Source organism: Perognathus longimembris, chromosome 18 (assembly GCF_023159225.1).
Source record: "Perognathus longimembris pacificus isolate PPM17 chromosome 18, ASM2315922v1, whole genome shotgun sequence".
Classification (NCBI taxonomy): domain Eukaryota; kingdom Metazoa; phylum Chordata; class Mammalia; order Rodentia; family Heteromyidae; genus Perognathus; species Perognathus longimembris.
Window position 1 is genome coordinate 2,227,423 of NC_063178.1, and position 15,299 is coordinate 2,242,721.

The window sequence follows — 15,299 nt, forward strand, 5'->3', positions numbered from 1 at the left end:
AAACGGCCAGAAGTGGCGCTGTGGCTCAAGTGGCAGAGTGCTAGCCTTGAGCGGGAAGAAGCCAGAGACAGTGCTTAGGCCCTGAGTCCAAGGCCCAGGACTGGCAAAAAAAAAAAAACAAAAACAAAGCAGACCAGGTGCCTTGGGGCTGGGGCGGGGGGGGGGGGGGGGCAAGTTTCAAGTTTTTAAACGTAAAAATTATATGCGATTGTCTAAAATTACGTGCCATGAAATGAAATAAAATGACTTCGGTGTGTCATTTAATATCCAAGAATTTTAAAAATGTTTAGCTATCCTTAGTGAGAATCATTCAGTTCTTCCCCATGTCTTCTCTCACCTTCACAGATTAATATAAATACTTGAGCTGGGTGGGCACCCATAGCTCATGCCTGTAAGTCCTAGCTATTCAGGAGTTTGAGATCGAAGGATGGTGATTCAAAGCCAGCCCAGGCAAGAAAGTTCAGGAGACTATGATCTCTAGTGAAATACTAAAAGGCTAGAAGTGGAGCCTGTGACTCAAGTGATAGCTCACTAGCCATGAAGGCAAATGCTCAGAGACAGAGCCCAAGCCCTGAGTTCAAGCCCAAGGACCAGCACACAGACATAACATAAAGTGTAATGTAGGGCTAGGAATATGGCCTAGTGGCAAGAGTGCTTGCCTCGTATACATGAAGCCCTGGGTTTGATTCCTCAGCACCACATATATAGAAAAAGCCAGAAGGGGCGCTGTGGCTCAAGTGGCAGAGTGCTAGCCTTGAGCAAAAAGAAGCCAGGGACAGTGCTCAGGCCCTGAGTTCAAGCCCCAGGACTGGCAAAAAAAAAAAAAAAGAAGTGTAATGTATTCATTCTCCCTGCTGTAAAAATTACTTGTCTAGGGGGCTGGGGATATAGCCTAGTGGCAAGAGTGCCTGCCTCGGATACACGAGGCCCTAGGTTCGATTCCCCAGCACCACATATACAGAAAATGGCCAGAAGCGGCGCTGTGGCTCAAGTGGCAGAGTGCTAGCCTTGAGCAAAAAGAAGCCAGGGACAGTGCTCAGGCCCTGAGTCCAAGCCACAGGACTGGCCAAAAAAAAAAAAAAATTACTTGTCTATAATCTATCTCTCTTTATAAAGCTAAATACACACAAATATAAACTTAATTAGAAAAATGTTAAAATAGTAAAATACATTATTTCTTGTTATTTAATTGTCATAGTTAATATTTAGTGATGCTATTTAAAGTGGTAGTGTTTCAGAGAACATAGGGGCATGGTTTCCATGATATATGACTGTTAGGGGAGGGAGGAGGACAGTAGAGACCAGGTCTGCAAAACAACAAACTTCTTTTCAAATGGTATTCCCACAGGTTTGGGTCAGCCACTTTACATTATGTATCTAAAACCAAACAACTACTAAACATAAAAAGGTCTAGAATAAACCTATCAGTGGATCACAATAGCTCAACAGCTAAGTACACATGATAATATAAGACGAGGATAAGCAAAAACAACTCCAAGAGAAGGACACGGGAGGATTCTACTGTTGACACCATCTTTAAAGTTCTAGGTGAATTTCCTGTGGCGTGCCCTATATGGTTACTGTATATGATTTTGGTACACTGGATATTGTATATATGCCTACCTGATCTAGGGAAGGGAAAGAAAAACAAGGGTTTAAGATATCACAAGAAATGTATGCACTGCCTTATTACATGTAACTGTACCCCCTTTGCATAACAGCTTGTCAATAAAATTTAATTTTAAAAATAAAGTGGTAGTGTTTACTCCTGACAAAGATACACTTTAATCATATTTTCATTTATTTCTAATTATATTAGAATGTTCTATACCCCTTTCAGAAGCAGGTTGGAAATAGGCATCCAGAACTCAAAATATATTTACACTCATTAAATTACTAATTCCACGTCTGGAAGTCATTAATAACCAACATCCCACAACACCTTATTGTGTGGAATAGAAGAAAATACAATGTGTAATTAAGCATCTAGTTAATATATTTAAATATTTAAAAAATTACAGCTTGATAATTTGAAGCAAAACAAATGTATCCATGTATACTAAGGATTTCTTTTTTTGTTTTCTTATTTATTGTCAAAGTGATGTACAGAGAGGTTACAGTTTCATATGTTAGTGATTTCTTCTTCGTCTTCTTTTTTTTTTTTTTGGTCTTGGAGGGGAAAAAAAAGGTAAAAGACTCAAACTTAGTACCTGACGCTTTTGCTCATTGGCTAGAGCTCTACCAGCTAAGCCACACATCCACCCTACATACCAATGATTTCCTATATTGTTTCCATTCTAAATCAGAAGCCACTATTTAAACCTTCCACATAGTTGACATTTTTCCCATAAATAACTTCATAGAAATAACTCGCTGGAGACAATGGGCCAGTAACTATGTAGCTAGCATGGCATGCTTGGCTGTAAGGCTTAGTGCTGTTTCTGGTATAAGTATGAAGAGAGAAAACATCAGGCCATATGTTTTTGGACAGTGGCTTGGCACCAGGTATTCAAATTAAAAATCCATGTGGTCTTCAACTCAGCAGTTTCACCTTTAGAAAACAATCTTAAAGAATTTGAAGGTATATGCATGTTAGTTTATATTTTTACCAGTCCTGTGGCTTGAACTTCGGGCCTGAGCACTGTCCCTGGCTTCTTTTTGCTCAAGGCTACCACTTGAGCCACAGTGCCACTTCTGGGTTTTTCTGTGTATGTGGTGCTGAAGAATGGAACCCAGGGCTTCATGCATTCTAGGCAAGCACTCTACCGCTAAGCCATGTTTCCATCCCCCAGCTATTATCTATTATATGGAAGGTAAAAAGGGGATCCATCCCATTAAACACTGCAACATTGGGCAGTTGAAATCATTTGGGTGGTTGAAGGTTGGAAGGATGATCATATAAGATCTGAGGATCTTGGTTCAAACCCACTCTAGCAAGAAAGTCTGTGAGACTCTTTAATTCCAATTAGCCGTCAGAAAACCAGAAGTGGTGCTGTGACTCAAAGTGGTTGACCTAGCCTTGGGCAAAAAGAGCTTAGGGGTAGCAGCTAGGCCCCAAGTTCAAGCCCCACAACTAACAAAAAAAAAAAAAAAAAAAAAAAGAAAGGAAAGAAGAAGAGAGAGAGGCAGAGACAGAGAGATTGGCTCTCTACTGCTTGAGCCATGCCTCCACTTCCAGCTTTCTTTTCTGGTTAATTGGCAATAAGAATGTCACAGGCTTTTGTGTCTGGGCTAGCTTCCAACAACAATCCTTAGATCTCTGCCTCTGGAGTCGCTAGGATTGCAGCCCATGGCTTGGTTGGAATTTTTTAAAACTTAAATGATTTATAACTGCACACGTGTTTTATGAACCAACCAGAAAAGAAGGTATTAAGCAAAAAGCTAATGGTAACTGAGCAGTTAACCTTGGTGGAATGCAGACATTGCCTTAGTGCTTGCCGGCTTCCAAGCTTCAACCCCCGCAGACCTGTAAATCTAAATGGAAGAATGAGGGCTGACGCCAGCAGCACACATCAATCAAATAACTTTCCCCTGCTAGATTTTCCGCTGCTTGGTCATCATCTTTCCTTTCCCCCCCCGAGGCTCACTGGAAGTTTGGTTAGCATTATCACCGTGTCTACAGATCCAGAACTGAGCCAGGAGGAAGATTTGGCTAAGATGGCTTTCATCGGGGCACTTCACGCCCTGTTCCTTGACCTTGCCAAATGCAGGGTTTTTTATTTTTTGCTGGTGATGGGGCTTAAACTCTGGACTTAGGCACTGTCCCTAAGTGTCTTTAGCTCAAGGCACACTTGAGCCACAGTGCCACTTCCGGTTCTTTCTGAATAGCGTATCGGAGATACGAGTCTCACAGACTTTCTTCCTCAGGCTGGCTTGGAACTGAGATCCTCAGATCTCAGCCTCCTGAGTAGCTAAGATTACAGACCTGAGCCACCTGTACCCAGCTCAAATGCTGGATTTTGCCAAGGCCGATCTTTTGGGTTGAAACACTGAGATTTTAGCTTTGATTTATGATATGTGATATTGAAGGATTAACTTTTTTCCTTTCGTGTGTGTGTGTGTGTGTGTGTGTGTGTGTGTGTGTGTGGTCCTGGGTGCTTTCCCCGAGCTTTTTTACCCAAGGCTGGTGCTCTACCCCTTGAGCCACAGCTCCACTTGCAACTTTTTGGTGGTTAACTGGAGCTAAAGGTCTCGCCGATTTTCCTGCCTGGGCTGGCTTTGAAGCTGGGTCCTCAGATCTCAGCCTCCTGAGTAGCCATGGGGTTACAGAGTGAGCCCCTGGTGCCTGGCTGATTTGTTTTTGTTTTTAGTGCTGTTTTTCTCTTTCTCTTCCTTGTTTGGGTTAGTATGGTGGAATGTGGCAACTTCTATGTGTGGACGGCGCTGGCAGCTCACTCCCCTGCCCACGCAGCGCCGTCGTGGCCGGTTGACCTCCCCGCGCTCTCTCCCACCCAGGCGTTGTGATTGTGCACAAGGCTGGGGAAAGCGATGGTGCCCTCCGCAGTTGTGTGAGCCCCGGCCTGGCCTCCTCGGTCGCGGTCCAGTGCAGCCCTTCCTTTTCCAGCTTCTGCGCAATTCGGTCCGCGCTGCTCGTCCTGGTAGAGCGTGAGAAGCAACAGTGGCTGTCAACTCTGGTCAAAGTACCAAGAGGGAAAATGTCACGCCATGTGCTTTTTGGACAGTGGCTCGGCACCATGTGTGCAAGTTTAAAATCCATGTGGCCTTTGCCTTTAGAAAACAATCTGAAGGAATTCTAAGGCCTGCACGCGCATCCGTACTCACCCACACACAGTGTGCAAGCCGAGGGACTTCCAGACGGAAAGCCCCAGGGCTCTCCATGTATCACCACCCCCTGAGTGCCGGGGAATAAATTGAGCTTTCCATGTGCCAGACATACAAGACCAGTGGGAGAGAATATTCTGATACTCTGCTGATCTTAACAAGCCCTGAGTTACAACTCTCCTCCCTAGGTACACCCAAGGCCGGCTTGGCGTCCGAGCCTCACCATCCCAAATTAGTATAGGCCTACAGATCACTAGAGGTCACTGACCTGGAGGGCATTACCCTCCTTCCGCCTCGGTGACTCCTCTCCTATTTCCCTCTTCCTTCCTCTCCCAATGGCAGCCAACGCTTGCCTCTGACTGGCCACTGTTTGGGTCACACAAGAGATCCACTTCCCCCTCAGGACCTTTGCACTGGCTGTTCCAGCCTCCTGAGATGCTGCTCCTCCTGCCACATCTGCTCATGTCTTCTCTAAGTTGCTCTGCACCCTCTTATCTTCGTAAATGTTCCTTGTGCTCAGGATTGGCTAAGTCTCTCCTTCCTTTCTGAACCCATCCAGAACTGACAAGCCGCTGTCGCTGTGTGGACCTTCTCTCCTTTCCTTTGTCACTTTGGATGTACCAAACGTCTGATTGGTTTAGCTTCTTTACTTTTTGTTGGTGGTGGTGGTCCTGGTGGTAGTCCTGGGGCTTGAACTCAGGGCCTGGCTGCTGCCTCTGGACTTTATTTGCTCAAGGATAATGCTGTACCATCTGAGCCGCAGCTCTACTTCCGGCTTCGTGGTGGTTAATTGGAGAGAAGAATCTCACAGACTTCCCTGCCTGGGCTGGCTTCGAACCGCGATCCGCAGACCTCAGCGTCCTGTGTAGCTAGGATTTCCTTTCTGTCGCTGCATCTGTTTATCGGGGTTGAGGTCTGCTTGTTTCTTTGGCCACCTCCGTGTGCTTGGAACGGTGGCTGGAGCGTGTGAGGCGCTGCGAAATGACTGCTTGGATCCATTACCTTGGCATGAGCAGCTCATTTTCCACAGCGTGACTTCTTCCACACGGGGGGGGGGGTGCACCTTGCCAGCCACGGGCGGTCCAGGTGACTCACACGCTTTTTCTGTCTCAGTGCTCTGTGGCTGGAGGAACCTGACCCCAGGTGACGAAGACAGAAGGAAATAGGACATGGCCGGCCCCGAGCACGGAGCCCTGCATCCCGAAAGTTCATTTGTAAGTCAATTGTTTGGACACCACCTGCATCTATTTTCAGAACACCACCGGGCACTGCTAGTTAACTACAGAGGAGTCAGAGGGGATAGAAGGGGCCAGAACCCAAAACTAGACGTGGCCTGGGAAAGGGCTGGCCCCAGAAGGACAGGAACAGGTGCCCTGGACACGGGGCGCCCTGTGTGGCGGGCAGGAGACGGCGTCCTGAAGGGGAGGCCTCGCCAGTGGGCCGCGTCCGACAGCCCAGAGCAAAGAGGGCGGCCCACGGCACGCCGACTTGTCTCGTGAGGCAGGAGGAGGGAGCGTTCGGAGCTACGTTCACGTCAAAGAAAAACACCAGTGTGATACACAGACAGAGCAGAAGAAAAGACTTGTAATTCTGATATCTGAAAAACAACTCGTATCCACCGTATTTAGAGAACTGCCTCAAACAAGCAAATAAACCAAACAAGGACATTTCCCCCAAAGGGAAAATGCGTGAAACGCCTGAGCAGTCACTTTCAACAAGTCAATAAATATCTAGCTGGGTGCCTTACACCTGTCATCCTCGCTACTCAGGAGGCTGCGGTCCTAGGAGCGTGGTTCAAAGCCAGCCGGGAAAGGAACCACCAGAAAGCTGGAAGTGAAGCTATGGCTCAAGTTGCAGAGTGCTATGAGTGCCGTGAGTGAAAAAGCTCAGGATAGTACCCGGGCCGAGTTTAAGCACACACACACACACACACACACACACACGGATGCCCACGGAAGCATTATTTAGAACAGCTGGACCTGGAGCCCATCCAGATGTTGACCGCAGGAAGATGGCCCTCATCTGGGAGCAGCCGCACAGTGCAGTGCTTCTCAGCAGTGAGGATGAGCATGCCCTCACCACCCACGGGAATGGGGGCCGAACCACAGAGCCATAAACCGAAGGCAGATGCAAGAGAACACAGCAGGGAGGCTGGGAATGTGGCTTAGTGGCAAGAGTGCTCGCCTCGCATACATGAAGCCCTGGGTTCGATTCCTCAGCACCACATATGTGGAAAATGGCCAGAAGTGGCGCTGTGGCTCAAGTGGCAGAGTGCTAGCCTTGAGCAAAAGGAAGCCAGGGACGGTGCTCAGGCCCTGATCCCAAGCCCCAGGGGAAAAAAAAAAACAAAAAGAGAACACAGCAGGGCGGCCTTATTTGGGGCCGTATCCCTCCCGGATTGACTAAGTGCAGTCAGGAATAAAGGAGTAGACAATCAAAGGAACGTTCACAAGGATTTGAAGTGCTCAGGTGCACGGCTCAGCGGCTGCGAAAGCGCCGTCGGTCCCGCGTTCTTATCGCTGCAGGAACTTCCCTGCCTCTCTTTTGGGGGATTATCCGCTGCCCCAAAGCAAGGTCAGCGTGAATGTGCCCTGCTAAAGTGACAGGATGAAAAGCGGGGATCTGCGGAAGGAGGACAGGTCTCCCGCAAACGCGAGCTGGCAGCGTGGGGAAAAGCCAAGCCCGCACTCGCTGCCTTTGAGACAGAGAACAGGAAGTGAGGTCTGCGAGCAGCACACGGCAGTCAGGTGCGGACAGCCAAGTAGCCTCGTCTATAGGGGCTTTGTGTGTGTGCTTGTCCCGGGGCTCGAACTCGGGGCCTGGGTGCTGGTGCTGAGCTTTTGTGCTCAAGGCTAGCCCGCTACCACCGAAGCCGTAACTTCGCCTCTGGTTTTCTGGCGGCTCGTTGGAGACGAGAGTCTCACGGCCTTTCCTTCCCCAGCTGGTGGAGAGCCACGATCCCCAGATCTCAGCCCCCGAGGAGCTGGGTGCCGGGCGCGCATCTCCGCGTGGTTTCTCGCCTACTCACGTGGTCCCCCCTGAGCCCCGAAGGTCGAAGGCCCACGGTGGGACCCTTGTCAGCGCTGCCTGCCCTGCCAGGTGCGCAATGAGCCTGACAAGGCTTGCCAAAACGCGTCCGTCTCCAGTGCACGCACTTGTGTCTCGTAGGGCACGCTTCCCTGCCGGCCTCACGCCACGTTGCTTGTGACAGGCTGGCTGGAAGGGCGCAGGGGCTGGAAGGGCGCGGTGGGCAGAGGTCCTCGCAGCCGGCCCTGTGGGCCCCCACGGGGCATCCGCGGCCAGCGTTCCCTGAGGTCCCCGCCTCGTCCAGGCGGCCCTGGCCCCCGCCCGTCCCCTCCGAGGGCCTCTGGAGTCTCATTTCAGCCGTGAGGTCACGCAGGCCCGGGGAGAGCCGCCCGTGGAGATCGTGTGACCGGCACCCCTGTGGCCCCGGGCCGCCCCACGCGTCACGTGCCGGGCCTGTGACTCAGCCAGGGCTTTGCCCACGGCAGACCGCGAGCCACAGAAAGCGCGAACGCAGCGGTTTCGTGGCGGTGAGTGACGAGTTTGGCCGGCAGCCCCGACGGCAGCCCCGTCCCCGACGGCCGGCCCCCCGGTGAGAGGAGGGGCGACGGACGCTGCTCTTCCACCCAGGAACCTGTCACTTGGGTTCTCTGCCTGTTCAGTCCCAGATCCAGCCCCGTCCAGCGGGAGACACAGAAATAGAAGCTGAAGGAGCAGGAAAGAAGGCGATGGAAGAGAATCCTCTTTAAGTGCTCTTGGACTTTCTGGAATTTCCTATCTGGCTAATCCTTGGGATCATCTAAAATAAGTTCTGGCTGCCTCGTGTGGTCCTGTGGTGTTCTGGGTCTTGGACCCCCCTCCTGGCTTAGACACCCTGCTTGCGGGTGGGCGCGGGCTGGGGGCCCCCGCAGCTGCTCAGGAGCGGGGGAGGGACAAGTGCCAGTGAACGCTAAACACAGAGAGGCTCAGCCCCAGCCCCAAGTGCTAAATTGAAGTCGAATAAAACTTTTCTCGAACCACAGAGAGCAGTGATTTTTTTTTTTCCTAAGCAGAGTAGAAGTTAGGAGGGATCTCACACCAAAGGGCTGGGGAAAGAGATACGCAGACACAGTTTTAAAAAAAGTCCCCCAGAGCTGGGACTGTGGTTGAGCGGTCGAGCGCTCGCCTAGCATGCATGAAGCCCTGGGTTCCGTTCCTCAGTACCACACAATCAGAAACAGCTGGAAATGGCGTTGTGGCTCAAGAGGTAGAGGGCTTGTCTTGAGCAAAAAGCTCAAGGACAGTGCTCAGGCCCTGAGTTCAGTCCTCAGGACTGGCAACAAAACAAAACAAAAACAAAGAAAAGAAAGCAATGCAGAAGAGGAAGAATAAGAAGGGAAGGAAAGGGGGAAAGAGGCTACTACAACCTCAGAAATACAGCATCTAACATGAATATCGTATCTCACTGTGTTTGTTGTTTTAGGAATCGAACCTGGGGCCTTACACATGTGAAATAAGCAGTCTACCACAGAGCTTGCCTCTCACCCAGGAAACTATATTTTAAACGTAATTAGTAAAATGCGATGATGTGCTGACTGCTGGTGGCTCACACCTGTAGGCCCAGCTACTCAAGAGTCTGAGATCTGAGGACTGTGGTTCAAAGCTAGCCCAGGCAGGAAAATCTGTGAGACTCTTATCTCCAATTAACCACCAGAAAACCAGAAATGGGGGGGCTGGGGATATGGCCTAGTGGCAAGAGTGCTTGCCTCGTATACATGAGGCCCTGGGTTCGATTCCCCAGCACCACATATACAGAAAACAGCACCACATATACAGAAAACAGCCAGAAGGGGCGCTGTGGCTCAAGTGGCAGAGTGCTAGCCTTGAGCACAACGAAGCCAGGGACAGTGCTCAGGCCCTGAGTCCAAGGCCCAGGACTGGCCAAAAAAAAAAAAAGAAAAAGAAAACCAGAAATGGCACTATGGCTCAACGTGGTAGAGCACTAGCCTTGAGCAAAAAGAGCTCAGGGACAGCACCCAACCCCTGAGTTCAAGCCCCACTACCACCAAAAAAAGAAAAAAAAAAGGATGATGTGTTATGTGTTATGAATATGTATCCTGGTTAGCATGAAATTAATGTATATAATTTACTGGATTATTTGATATCTGTTTGCTTAGGAAATAAATGTTATGTGTATCTAATGACACCTATTAAATTAGTAGTAACTTTCCTGTGTTTATGGAGCTAGTAAAAACTCAATCATTGAGGCAGCCCTTGAGGCTTTTATGGGAGAGAGACTGCACATCTGATATTTGTGGGTGGTTAATTGGAGATAAGAGTCTCACCGACTTTCTTACCTGGGCTGGCTTCCAACGGCCATCTTTAGATCTCAGCCTCCTGAGTCGCTAGGATTACATGAGCCACATGCAGTACGTAGGTTTCATCCAATGGTCAAGAGCTTTCCCTTCCCTTCCCTCCCCTCCCCTCCCCTCCCCCTCCTCCCCTCCCCTCCCCTTCCCTCCCCTTTTCTTTCCCCTTTCCCCTTTCCTCCCTGCTTTCCCTCCTGAGTCCTGTTCTAGTGGAACTGTCTGTTTGCCTCCCAGTCCTCCAGTCTCGCTCTGAGATTCAGGGAGTCTTTGTCCTCTTCGGTGCCGAGTGCAGAAACGGAGCACCGGGCCTGCCCCCGCCGCCTCTTCCAGCGCGAGGGACAGGGCCCTTGGCCGAGCGTCAGCTCCGCGTCCTCAGGTGCTGCCGCCTCCTCCGTGAGCAGAAGGAACGGCAGCCCTCGGGCCCCTGCTCCAGGCTGCTCTGAGGAGCGGGAGATCCGAGCCTAAGTTTCTCTGGGGAAGTCTACATGAGCACACGGTCGCCTTGTCTGGGAACATCTCGTGGTTCTGCACAATCTTCACTGGACGTGAGTGGAAGCACCCTCTGCTCGGGGAGCCCCTCTGGTGACCCTCGACTATCCTCTGAGAACTCAGCCCCGATAAAACGTGAATGCAGCCCGTGGCTGGCGCGGTCTCCTGCAGCACACGTAGACGGAGGATTTGTGCTTTCCCAGGCTTTTGACACAGGTACAGAGCTCTCTGGAGCCCAGCGCCCTGCCAGCTCTGACGGAGAGGAACTCAAGCCCCAGCGGTGCGCCAGGGAGGAAATCCCATCCTAAAAAAAGACACGGATGCCCAGTTTGTCAGAGAGTATCCGTGGCCTTGACGCGCTCCTGTCAGCCCGGCCCCGAGGCGGGAGGCCCCTGTGCTTTCAAGCCGGGGGCTCGGGGCTAGGATGTCCTGGGGCAGGCTGCCAGCAGCAAGGGCAGCTCGTGCTCCACACACTGGGAGTGGAGAGCGAACCCCCCTCCACCCGCAACAGGGATCAAAGGTCTACCCCTCCATCGCTTCCACCCGGGACTGAAGGAACACTCTGCAAGCAAGGTGCTCACGTGCAGTAGGAATGGCTCCTTTAGAGTCGCTGCCGGTGGCTCGCACCAGTAATCCCAGTTACTCAGGAGGCTGAGATCCGAGGATCAAGGTTTGAAGCCAGCCTGGGCAGAAGTTGGTGGGAATCTTATCTTCAGTGAGCCAGCAAAAAGTTTACAGTAGGGGCTGGGGATATGGCCTAATGGCAAGAGTGCTTGCCTCGTATACATGAGGCCCTGGGTTCGATTCCCCAGCACCACATATAACAGAAAATGGCCAGAAGTGACGCTGTGGCTCAAGTGGCAGGGTGCTAGCCTTGAGCAAAAAGAAGCCAGGGACAGTGCTCAGGCCCTGAGTTCAAGCCCCAGGACTGGCCAAAAAAAAAAAAGTTTACAGTAGAGGTTTGGCTCAAGTGGTGAAGCACAAGCCTTGAGGGAAAAAGCCAAGAGAAAGCACAAAGCCGTAAGTTCAAGCCCTAGTACTGGAACACAGAACACTCACATATGTGTGCGTGCGTGTGCATGCAGGTGTGCACGTGTGCACGCACACACACAAGGTAAGGGCATTTTTGATTCACTCAACGTTCACTTGACAAACCTGAACTACAAACAGAACCAGCGACCTAGTTTATGGCGCTCCGAGCGCAAAACGGAAATGCAAAGCCCTTTGTTAAAATCAAAAAAATGAAGCATTTTGGGGAAGGGAGAGGCGGAGCGTCACTTCAGCGGCAGACTGTCTATGCGTGGTGGCCTGAGTGCCGTCGGAGACAAACAGAAAATGGAGAAAGAAAAGAAGGAGGAAGGAAGGAAGGAAGGGAAGAAGGAAGAGAGGGAGGGGAGGAGGGAGGCAGGGAGAGGAAGGGAAGGAGTTAGGAAAGAGGAAGGAGGGAAGGAAGGAAGGGAGGGAGGGAGGGAGGGAGGGACAGGAGGGCTGGCTCTTGCTCTTCCCTCTCCTGGTCTCTGGCCATCACGTGGGGCCTGGAATCCCAGCTCAGCTCCTCTTTCCCGGCAGAAGGCACTGGACGGTCTATTTTGTTTCTTAATGACTCTCATCCACCCTTCCCCCACCCACGTAATGCCAGCTCATCCCCCACTTTTAGAGATGAGGAACCCACCAGGCCACAAGTGTTCAAGGAATCGACAAGTGGAACTGGGATTTAAGCCCAGAGCCCCCCAATCCCCTCTCCACGGCCCTCAGGTCACGGGAGACACAACAGGTGGGCCCAGCCCCCTTCCAGCCCCAGAGCCCAGCGGCCAGGCCCGGCTGGCCCAGGAAGGGAGCCCTCCGCGGGGGGGGGGGGGGGGGGGCCGTGTCCGGGAGGCCGGCGAGGCCCAGCGCGTGCAGGCGTGCGGGGCGGGGGGGGGGGGGGGTTCCGTCCTGGGCTGAGTGGAGCTGGAAGCAGCCTGTCGCCCCCCCCCCCCCCCCCCCCGGCGATTCGCCCTCCAGGCTCAGGCCCGGCCCTCGCATTCCTGTCGCCAGGGCACTTTGGAGGCCTTGGCCGCGGCTTATCATTTTTTCCATTCTTAGGCCAGGGCTATTTGTGGTTTCTCCACCTGTCGCCCTGTGCGTGAGGCTGAGAGCAGCCTCGTGAATAGCAGAACACCAGCAGCCCGCCGCGGAGAGCGCCCGGCTTTCTTTGAATACTCATCTTAGGAGCCCCCCCCACCCCCCGGGGTGGGGGTGTGGGGGGGCTTCCGGGAGGCGCTGCCTTGCTTTGGGTTCAGTTAGATCCAAACTGGCAGTTCCTCCTGGGGCCTGCCTCGTTCCCATGTCTTCCCAAATGTCACTCCCAGAAGCCGGGCACTGGTGGCTCATGCCTGAACACCTTCCCTACCTGGGAAGCCGCAAATGGGAGAGTCGCAATCGGACACGAGGCGTGAGGACAGGCAAAGGCTAGGTGACCTGTGTGGACTCATCTAGGAAAATATTCAAGGTAGTGTCACATTTAAGACAATCATGCCTATCCTTTATTCCCACTGAAGTCTTATAAACATAGTATTTCGGCGTGAATACGCATGGAGAATCTCTCAAAGGGTTCACAAGTCTCAGCTCACACGGGTTGGCTGTAGAGTTCGGGAGTTGTGCGTTTGTTATACACAAATTGCCGTACCTCCACGCACAATGAACGCCAACCCACCCGCGCTTCCTCGCTTTTCAAAGGGGTTCTGAGCGTAGAAGCAAGTCAAGCAAATGGCAAACGTCATCAGTGGAAAAGCAAAGGTGGTTCCTACACGAATGGGTTGTGGAAGTGCCAGAGATTTCCTGTGGTTGTATATGTCAGTTCTCAAGAATAAGTAACAATAATTGGATTGAATCATATCTTTCGTTATTTTACCCACGTTGCTTTTTGGTTCTGTGAAGAAAAAAAAACAAAAAAGAAAAGACCTACGTTTTTTTAATGGACTGGCAAATTCAATGGAAGTCGTGGTAGGCGGGTGAAAACTAAAATCGCATTAATGGAGGTGATGTTCAATTGCTGATGTGCATTGTTCTCTCTGGAAGGAACACAGCTGGAACAATAAACATTAGCGCTTATTATAAATGTATCATGTTCACTGTAAAAAAAAAGTACAAATTGTATAAAGTAAATGGTGGAAATTACGCCCTCTTTCTGTTAGTTTCCTGTGGTTGGTTGGACAATCTGGAAGGATTTTTTGTTATTTTCCAAATTCAAACATTTTGTGGATGGATAGTGTTTGGAAAACAGAGGAGGACGGAAAAGGAATAGTCCGGACTCGATCCTCAACAGGCAGGGACTGTTTATTGAGGAACAAACAGCCAGGGCACAGACCTTCTCATGGATTTGGAGGTTGTGGGACGGGGTGCATTTGGGACCAGGCTAAGAAGGGGTCTGATCAAGGAGGCAGAGGTTTTTGAAAGTGCTACTAGGTCTAGGAAGTTGGTGGCTTTTCCTTGGCCCACAATGGATTGTTTAGAGCTGGCTTGGGTAAATTGCTCTGCTTACATCTCAAAGCAGGTTCACACATACCTGGGGTTTTGCTTGGTGTCTGTACGGCCTGGGGCCGACAGGATGGGGGTCAACTCTACAGATACAATGTGTTGTTTCTAAGCCCGGGACATCTGAATTTAAAGATGTCCCCTAGAGCCCTTAATTCCCTCCCCCCCCCCGGACATTTGTCACATTGGAAGTAGATTTAAAAAGCAGAATTTGCAGGTGCGCCATCACACCTGTAATCCTAGCGACTCAGGAGGCTGAGAACTGAGGATCTAAAGATCCCGGCTGGAAGCCAGCCTCATCAGAAAAGCCCCCCAAAACTTCCATCTCCAATTAGCTGGCAAGAAAAGCCGGAAGTAGAGTCGTGGCTCAAGCAGAAGAGCGTCCGCCCGGCATGAGAAAGTCAAGCAAGGGTGCGAGGCCTGAGCTCACGCTCTACTGCCGGCACAAAGAAACGGACAGAGCGGACAAAAAGGAACAACACTGTGCCTGCCACCGTCTGGCGCCTTGGGGGCAAGGACAGGAAGATGGAGCGTCTCTCAGCAGAAGCTGGAGTAAATTCACCTCGGCCAAGTCACTGGGAGAGGTCCAGAGCGTGGGGGTGGGTTGTGGGGGGGTGGACAAGCTCCTCCCCTGGATGCCCACCGGGCCAGGCGCCTCGAGCCATGCACGGGCTCCTCCCCGACCTGACAATGACCTTGAGAGGGCCAGGCGGGGATGATGGAGATGGGCCACACCACACCACAGCTGTGTCCGTACCCAGCCCCTCCTCGGTGTAAGCCCACAGCTCACCTGCGAACCCGCAAGCTGGGCGGAAGGGCCCACAGCCCATCGCCTCTTCCCACCGCGTTCCCGGGGACACGACAGCAATCTCCTCCCTTGGCCCTTTGCCACCACACTACGTGGATTAATTCAGTGAATTGCGGTGGTTGCGTGGACATGAATCCCCAGAGCGCAGGGCCTCGGGCTATGCTGAGACTAGATCGCACTCTGTAGCTCTGAAACGTCCCGAAAGTTGCTCATACATATCAACACATCCTGAAGCGATGTTCTCTGAAGAAGAAACGATTGATTGACAATAGACATCATTCTCCAAATAATCAATAGTCCCTAAAATTAAGGGAGTTTTTTTTTTATTTTTT